Below are 9000 nucleotides of genomic sequence, written 5' to 3' on the forward strand. Positions count from 1 at the left end.
GGGGGATGGGCTAAATGGGTAAGAGGCATTAAGGAATCTACCCCTGACATCATTGTTGCACTATATGCTAACTAACTTGTATGTAAATTAAAAAAATAAATTAAAAAAAAAAAAAAGACCACACTCAGATATCACGTCACGCCAGTCAGAGTGGCCAAAATGAACAAATCAGGAGACTATAGATGCTGGCGAGGATGTGGAGAAACAGGAACCCTCTTGCACTGTTGGTGGGAATGCAAATTGGTGCACCCACTCTGGAAAACAGTGTGGAGGTTCCTCAGAAAATTAAAAATAGACCTACCCTATGACCCAGCAATAGCACTGCTAGGAATTTACCCAAGGGATACAGGAGTACTGATGCATAGGGGCACTTGTACCCCAATGTTTATAGCAGCACTCTCAACAATAGCCAAATTATGGAAAGAGCCTAAATGTCTATCAACTGATGAATGGATAAAGAAATTGTGGTTTATATACACAATGGAGTACTACGTGGCAACGAGAAAGAACGAAATATGGCCCTTTGTACCAACGTGGATGGAACTGGAGAGTGTGATGCTAAGTGAAATAAGCCATACAGAGAAAGACAGATAGCATATGTTTTCACACTTATGTGGATCCTGAGAAACTTAACAGAAACCCATGGGGGAGGGGAAGGAAAAAAAAAAAAAGGTTACAGTGGGAGAGAGCCAAAGCATAAGAGACTCTTAAAAACTGAGAACAAACTGAGGGTTGATGGGGGGTGGGAGGGAGGGGAGGGTGGGTGATGGGTATTGAGGAGGGCATCCTTTGGGATGAGCACTGGGTGTTGTATGGAAACTAATTTGACAATAAACTTCATATAATAAATAAATAAATAAATAAATAAATAAATAAATAAATAAATACATTTAATTAAAAGAAATGTGTCAAGAATAAAAAGGGTTGATGGCTACATAGAAAGGTAGACCAAGCAAATGGAGTGAAATGTTTGTTAATGACAGAATCTAGGTGGGAGGTATACTGGTGTTCTCTATGTAAAATATTTCAGCTTATCTCTATGTTTGGAATTTTTCATAATTAAATGTTGGGGGGAAAATTTTTTTTTTTTTTAACAGGCCTCCCTTGGGGCACCTGGGTGGCTCAGTTGGTTAAGTGTTCAACTCTTGATCTCAGTTCAGGTCCTGATTTCAGGGTCATGAGTTCAAGTACCACATTGGGCTCCACCCTGGGCTGGAGCCTGCTTAGAAAGAAAAAGAAAAAGCTTTGGGCGCCTGGGTGGCTCAGTTGATGAAGGGTCCAACTTCAGCTCAGGTCATGATCTCACAGTTCGTGAATTTGAGCCCCTCATCGGACTCTGTCCTGACGGTTCGGAGCCTGGAGCCTGCTTCGGATTCTGTGTCTCTCTCTCTCTCTCTCTCTCTCTCTCTCTCTGCCCCTCCCCTACTCATGCTCTGTCTCTCTCTCAAAAAGGGCACTCTGTGCCTGTGTAAGCAGGCACGTATGTATTCTTCCGTCTCTCCCACAAATGATGGCCTACTAATTATACTTTTTTAAATCTTTTTTCCCCCTCAGCTGTATGATATAAATTATTGAAAAATATGTCTGTGCTTATTTTTTTCACACTTCTTTATAGAAATTCACGTAAAAATAATTATTGGCAGACCCTAATGCATCCATTGCATACAGGATGTTTGGAATTGCTCCTTCAAAAATAAGCTTCTGTGGGGCACCTGGGTGGCTCAGTCCGTTGGGCGTCTGACTTCAGCTCAGGTCATGATCTCACAGTTCGTGGGTTCGAGCCCTCCTTTGGGCTCCGTGTTGACAGCTCAGAGCCCGGAGCCTGCTTCGGATTCTCTGTCTCCTCCCGTCTCTGTCCCTCCCCTGCTCACACTCTGTCTCTCTTTCTCTCAAAAATAAACATAAAAATTTTTTTTTAAAGAATCCAAAAACACAAAAAAACAAAAAGGCCCTTACAGTCCCATTTTACTTATTTATTTATTTATTTATTTATTTATTTAGCAGATTTGTTTTTAAGTAATCTCTACACCCAATGTGGAGTTAAGACCGACGACCCCAAGATAAAGAGTTGCACACTCCACCCACTGAGCCAGCCAAGTGCCCCTCTTACAGTCCATTTTAAACACAATAGCTATAAAGTCAAAGCTTTTGATTTGTAAGAAGCAAAAACCAAAAAGTTTTTGTACATAAAAAGATAGTAGGTAGGGGCGCCTGGATGGCTCAGTTAGTTGATGGTCCAGACTCTTAATTTCAGCTCAGGTCCGGATCCCAGGGTGGTGGGACCAGCCCTTTATTGGGCTTCCTGCTGAGCATGGAGACTGCTTGGGCTTTTCTCTCTCTCCCTCTCTCTCTGCCCTTCTCCCCTGTTCACACACACACGCTTTCTCTCTCTGAAATAAAATAGAAAAAGATAGCATGTCAAGTTTAACCAATATATTGATTGATTAGAAAATTGTTGAAAACCTAGAGGGGCACCAAAGGTTTACAAGATTTTGGAGTGACAGAGAGAGGAGAGAAACAGACCCGGGACGTGGAGGAGGATGGCCACTGGGCTTCCCAGACCTCTGTATATCATATGGAGAGAAAGAATCCGCCTTGAGAGAACTTACCACTGCCTAACATCAGGAAGATGCGTGAGAGCCAACCCTAAGCCTAACCCAAACTTGAATCTAACCATAGCTCTATATCAATTTCCATTCTTATTCCTAAACCAGAAGATCCTTCTTTGTTGTGCCAGGGGGTACCCACGTTGCCAGTGCTGAGCCAGGTATCAGCTATCTTTCTGGGGGAGGCTATGTCCAGGCAGCTGCCTTCTCCATATTGCTTATAAGACAGTCATGGGTACCTTAAGTCTGTGCTCCCCCCACACCACTACTTTATATGGATGACTCCCTCTTCCATGGCCCCAAACACTTCTAACTGCCATTCCCACCTCCAGAAAGTGGTGCCACGGACAGGATAGGTGGCTGGGACAGGGGGCGGGAAGGAAATGAAAGCCCCCTAGTAACTGTGTGAAATCAAAGAGAACCATCCCAAGATTCCAACCCATGGGACCAGGTCAGGAGTGAAACCCCCACAGTCCACTCGATACATGTCACATAATCACTTTCTTGCAAAGTGTCTTCAACAACCTCGTCCCTTTCCCTGTCCATCATACATAAGCAATATAATCACAACCTTGAATAAACCCTTCAATCTCCCCCATGCCCATACCTAAGTAGGTCCACATCGCTAGAGAAAGTCCCAAAACCAAGTTCAGCGGCTTCTCTTTAAAGTCACAAACTTAGACCTTGGATGAGCATTTAACACACTACCCGACAATCCTGTTGTGTTTTCTCCAGCGGGCTTGCTCAAGTGGGTTTCCACTCCACTCCCAGGACGTCCACTTCATTTCATAACATCTTACTCCCTTCCCCCCACGCCTCAGGGCTTTACCTCCATCCGTACCTCACTGCAAACATAAATGGCATCTTTCTTTTCTTCCCCCATCACATCTCCAAACTTCTGTGCCTCCACTGGTAATTCTTTTCCCTGATGGCGCACTGTATTGGCCAGGCCCCTACGCCAGCTCAGTACTGGTGTGTCTGTTTGTATTCCGGGTCCCATTTTAAGAACGCCCTTCTTTTAGCCATCTGCCACCTCTCTTGTACCATCAGTTGTTCCCCTCTCTCCTATAGCATCCCCATCTGCATAAAAAAAAAAACAAAAAACAAACCTGTTCATAAGCATCTTTCATCTTAAAAGAAAAGAATCTCTCCCTTGACTCCCTTGTCAATTCTAATGGTCACTGCCCTGATCTCACTGCTTGGCCCCTTTCAGTGCCATTCTCCACCCTTTCTTTCCCTCCCTTGGCCTCCACGACACCATATTCTCTTGTTAGGTTCCTACCCCATGGTTCTGTCTCTCTGCGTTGCTAGCTGTCTCCCCCTCTACTTAACCTTTACGCTTGTTCTTTGGGGCTCCATCTTGGACCCTCTTCTCTCAATACCCCTCCTTTAGTGATCTCATCAAGTCCCCTGGTGTTCAATATCACCTATAATGATGAAAACTTCCAAATATACATTTCCAGCTTTGAACCTCTCTCCTGGATGCCTGACTTCTACGTCCAACCGCCTGTTTGTCTTCTCTTCTTGGGATCTCATAAACATCTCAAGTGTAACATATTGATAGTTTTGAACTTTACCTCAGCCGTATGCTCCCAGAACACAGTGATGGTTAATCCCCGTCCCCCCGCCCGCCCCAAACCTTTTGTTTTCCAGAAATGCCTTCCTACAAAGAACCACCCTTCTCCATCTAACTTTAAGTGTCCATTCTTTCTAACGATTCCTGTTAAACTTGCAGATGATGCCCTCATTTACCTGTGACAAGGCCAGACACAGATCCACCAAATTCCCATTCTTCATCTCATAATGACCAGCTGAAGGGTTTATCCCCCCTGGAACTAGCTAGACATAGAGACAAACATTTCTTGTTCACTAACTGGCTGAGATTACCTGTGATTTATAGAAGCAGCCCAAACTGCAAAATCACCCCACCTACAACTTCTCCAGGCAAAACCATCCTGCTAAGGCGGACGCCCTGATCTTTGGATCTGGCATGCTCTCCCCATTGTAATAGCCTGAATAAGGTCAATTTCTTTATTTGTTTGATGTTTTTTACCTTTGTCAACGTGTAAAACAGAACTTCTGATTCCCTTCTCTGTTCTTTAACTGCCATTTCCGTAACATTACCTAGTCCAAATCTGTTCCTCTCTCACCTCCCTGACGCTTCACCATCTCAGTTTAAAGCACCATCCCCCACCCATTTGCTAGGGTCAAAAACCTGGGCATCATCCTTTCTTCCTCCTTCCTCTCTACCCCCTACAACCAAGACATGAGCAAATCCTCTCAGATCTGGTTCCCAACATCATCTGAATCTGTTCATTCCATTCTGTATCTACTGCTGTTAGTTTATGACAAGAGAGGGTAACTTCAGCAGATCCCTGACCACACTTCCCCAATCCACACTCTATACAGGTGTGATGGGCTGGGGCCGGTAGAGGAATCAGTCACCATCTGCTACGTTGTGAGGCTGCCAAATGAAACATTAGAGAGAGTGGACCTAGTTTGGGGTGCTGAAGGATTATTCTTTCCAATAATGACTCTATTATTTAAAAATAGCATTCTAAAGAGATAATAACATTCTATATATTCCTTGTGAGAAAAATGTTCATTGATGCTGTTATTACTATCTTCTTTGCAGACCATACAAATCAGCTAGCATTTCGCTGATTTAGGTATTTGTATCATCGCTGAAGTCTGTTATAACTCAGCAGAGAAAAGAAATTCACAAATATCTACTGGGGACTTCTAGAGTACTGGTCAATTGCTTTGATCCATAAGGAACTAGTTCTATTTTTACATTTCAGAGAAAGGATAATCCACGACCTTATTGAAAATGTTTGTGGCCTACTTACTAAAGAGTGGAGAGACTAACATTTCTCTACTGTAATACTGACGTAAATCTTTTTTATTCGTAGGTATACTTTAAGGGTCCAGAATATAGATATTGGTGAGGAAAAGTGAAATAATTATTCCCTACTTTAGGTATAGAAAGAGTTTTATAGCATGCTGAATATTAAAGAAAAAAGGATGTTCTGCTAACATTTTCTGTCCAACACAATGGATGCCCAATAAATGTAAGTCTGGTCGGGGTCTCATTCAGGAGTCAGGACCCCACCCTACTGAATGGTTTTGTTCATATGCTGACAGATACAATTTCCAGATAACATGAACATGGTAAAGATATCAAACATGTCTGAAGAAAAGATTCCTAATTTAAAATATCTCAACCAACTGGAACAATGGGCTAATGTGACAACATCTAGTAAACAGGAGGAAAAGAAAAACTAGTCTCATGGTCCAAAGCCACATAAGTATGAGGGGTAAATAAATATTAGTGTCTCTCTAGAAATACTTAAGCGTTTTAACCTGCGGGCTCAAGATTCTTTAAAATGTTCATGACCACTTCAGGGACTTACTTAAATAAATTCTTACATTTTGGCACGAGCACCTTAACCTCAGCATTATCAACGAGAGCAGAAAGTAGGGGTGCCTGGGTGGCTCAGTCGGCTGAGTGTCAAACTCTTGATTTCGGCTCACGTCATCATCTCATGGTTCGTGAGTTCGAGCCCCACATTGGGCTCTGCACTGAAAGCACAGAAACTGATTGGGATTCTCTCTCTCTCCTCTCTCTGCCCCTCCCTGCTCGTGCTCTCTCTCTCTCAAAATAAATAAATAAACTTTAAAAAAAAAAAGAGCAGAAAGTATAAAAAAAAAACCAAAAACTTAAAAATACAGCCATAAAGAAAGAGTTAAGTCTTACAGACATGTGACAGAAATAGTGTTTAGATGTGAAAGCTCATAGAAGGCTATTTACACGGGAAAATGCGCAAAATATGACACATGAAAATACAGGATAGTAAGTTCCAAATCTGTACTATAATTCTCTTTTTTTTTTCTTAAAGATTTCATTTCAAGTAATCTCTACACCCAAGATGGAGCTCAAACTTACAACCTCGAGATCAAGGGTCCCATGTTCTATGGACTGAGCCAGCCGGGCGCCCCTGAATTATAATTCTAACTTTGGAAAAACTAGCAAACCCTGTAATTCTATTTCCTGTTCTCAATTAGAGAGGGGGGGACCTGGAAAAAAAATATCCAAAAAAAATGTTACCAATGCTTGCCTGTGGATGATGGGAAATGGGATAATTTTTACTTTTTATTCATTTAACATATTCTTTATTTTTTTAACGTTTATTTATTTTTGAGAGAGAAAGACATAGCACAAGAGGGAGAGGGGCACAGATAGAGAGGGAGACACAGCATCCAAAGTTCGTTCCAGGCTCTGAGTGCAACACAGGGCTCGAACTCACAGACCACACAGACCACGAGATTGTGACCTGAGCCTAAATCACATGCTTAACCAACTGAGCCACCCACATACCCCTTAAAATATTCTTTAAATCACCTGCTCATTTAAGAAAATTTTGGGGCACCTGGGTGGCTCAGTCGGTTAAGCGTCCGACTTCGGCTCAGGTCATGATCCTGGGGTTTGTGAGTTTGAGCCCCGAACCGGGCTCTGTGCTGACAGCTCGGAGCCTGGAGCCCGCTTCGGATTCTGTGTCTCCCTCTCTCTGCCCCTCCCCTGCTCACGCTGTGTCTCTCAAAAATAAATAAAAACATTAAAAGAAAAAATTTTTAAGAATGTTAAACACCACATTAAAACATATGTTAGAAAGTGAAAGTTCTCTAAAATCTCCCCTCTTCCACCACCTAAGAAATCCACCGTCAGCAGCTTGCTTTGGTCTCCTCATTTGTTTTCTGTGTACACGTTAAAGGGTGTATAAAGGAGCTTCTCAAATGTGGTGCATGTATCCTCGGAGCACATATTAAAAAGCTAGACCGCGGGGCGCCTGGGTGGCGCAGTCGGTTAGGCGTCCTACTTCAGCTCAGGTCACGATCTCGCGGTCCGTGAGTTCGAGCCCCGCGTCAGGCTCTGGGCTGATGGCTCGGAGCCTGGAGCCTGTTTCCGATTCTGTGTCTCCCTCTCTCTCTGCCCCTCCCCCGTTCATGCTCTGTCTTTCTCTGTCCCCAAAATAAATAAAAAACGTTGAAAAAAAATTAAAAAAAAAAAAAAGCTAGACCGATAGGCTCCACCCTGTAGAGATTCTGATTCCACACAGGAGCCCCAAATCTGCCTTTCCCCCCAAGCATCCCGTGTGATTTTTTAAATGTTTACTTATTTATTTTTGAGGGGGGTGGGTGCAGAGAGAGAGGGAGGTGGAGGATCCCAAGCAGGCTCCACGCCGTCAGCACAGCCCAACGTGGGGCTCGATCCCACGAACCATGAGATCATGACCTGAGCTGAAATCAAGAGTCGGACGCTCCACCGTCTGAGCCACCCAGGCACCTCGCATCCTAGGTGACTTTTACACGTACAGATCATTGAGAAGCTGGATAGTGCTTGAGAGCATGTGCTTGGGTCCTGCCATCTATGAACAGTGACATCCTGTGTGTGCTATTTAACCTGGATGAGTCTTGGTTTACTTATCTGAAAAATTAGGATAAAAATAGCATCTGTATCAGAGTCATTGCAAAGATTAAAGATGATAATGCATGCAAAGCATAATGTAGCATGATGCATTACATATTCAAGCACTCAGTGCCTGTAACAAGAGCTAATACATATAACACCGTGTGTCGGTCACTGTTCTGTGCACTTTATATAGATGAGTACTTTTTTAAAAAAAATTTAAGGTTTATTTATTTTTGAGACAGAGAGCGACAGAGCATGAACGGGGGAGGGTCAGAGAGAGGGAAACACAGAATCTGAAGCAGGATCCAGGCTCTGAACTGTCGGCACAGAGCCAGACATGGGGCTCAAACTCACCAACCATAAGAACGTGACCTGAGCCGAAGTCAGACACTTAACCGGATGAGCCACCCAGGCACCCCTAGGTTAATACTTTTAATACTGGAATTAATCCCTCCTTGTGGAGAACTTAAGTATCATTAAACTTCACATCTGGCTGATATGCATGATCCAGTAGAAGGGAAAAAACGATGATGCAGGATGGGGGAGGGGCACCTGGGTGGCTCAGTCAGTTGAGCATCTGACTCTGGATTTTGGCTCAGGTCATGATCTCACAGTTCATGGGATCAAGCCCCACGTAGGACTGTGCTGACAGCATGGAGCCTGCTTGCGATTCTCTCTCTCCCTCTCTCTCTGCCCCACCCCCACTCAAGAGTGTGTGTGTGTGTGTGTGTGTGTGTGTGTGTGTGCCCGTGCGCGTGCATGCGTGCTCTCTCTCTCTCTCTCCCAAAATAAATAGGTAAACTTAAAAAAAAGAAGGGGGCGCCTGGGTGGCTCAGTCGGTTGGGTGGCCGACTTCGGCTCAGGCCATGATCTCACGGTCCGTGAGTTCAAGTCCTGCGTCGGGCTCTGTGCTGACAGCTCAGA

Source organism: Panthera uncia, chromosome D1 (genome assembly GCF_023721935.1).
Source record: "Panthera uncia isolate 11264 chromosome D1, Puncia_PCG_1.0, whole genome shotgun sequence".
NCBI lineage: Eukaryota > Metazoa > Chordata > Mammalia > Carnivora > Felidae > Panthera > Panthera uncia.